The sequence below is a fragment of the Apteryx rowi genome, unplaced genomic scaffold (genome assembly GCF_003343035.1).
Source record: "Apteryx rowi isolate R43461 unplaced genomic scaffold, aptRow1 scaffold_10, whole genome shotgun sequence".
Lineage (NCBI taxonomy): Eukaryota > Metazoa > Chordata > Aves > Apterygiformes > Apterygidae > Apteryx > Apteryx rowi.
The window spans coordinates 1,289,702-1,290,009 of NW_020447197.1; the positions used below are offsets into that span (position 1 = coordinate 1,289,702).

At 79.5% G+C, this 308-nt stretch overlaps 1 protein-coding gene across 2 annotated transcripts in view; it reads left to right on the forward strand.

Annotated features, from left to right (window-relative positions):
- The first annotated feature begins 205 nt into the window (after positions 1-205).
- GNB4 (G protein subunit beta 4) overlaps positions 206-308 on the forward strand; it is a 34,489-nt gene continuing 34,386 nt past the window's right edge. For both annotated transcript variants that reach the window (XM_026062148.1, XM_026062158.1), the window contains exon 1: positions 206-295. The gene's annotated coding sequence lies outside the window, so the exon portion shown is untranslated. The remainder of the gene's footprint in view (positions 296-308) is intronic.

The window sequence follows — 308 nt, forward strand, 5'->3', positions numbered from 1 at the left end:
TCGCCCCCGGGCTCCCCGCTCGCCGCGGCCGAGGGCCGGGCCGGGCCTCGCCCTGCCGCCGCGGGTCCCGCGCCGCCCCCCTCCCCGGGCGGCGGGACCTCCCCGGCGGCGCGGGGCGCTGTCTCTTTAAGAGCGCTGACGTCAGCGCTGCGCCGCCATGGCAACGGCCCGTCACGTTGGCTGGGTCCATGCGGGAGGGGGAGGAGCTCCTCCCGCCGTGACCGAGCGCCATGGACGCGGCGGCGCGGTGACACCCTGCGCGGACCGTTACGCGGCGGCGGCGAGGACGCGGCAGGTATTTCCCGCCC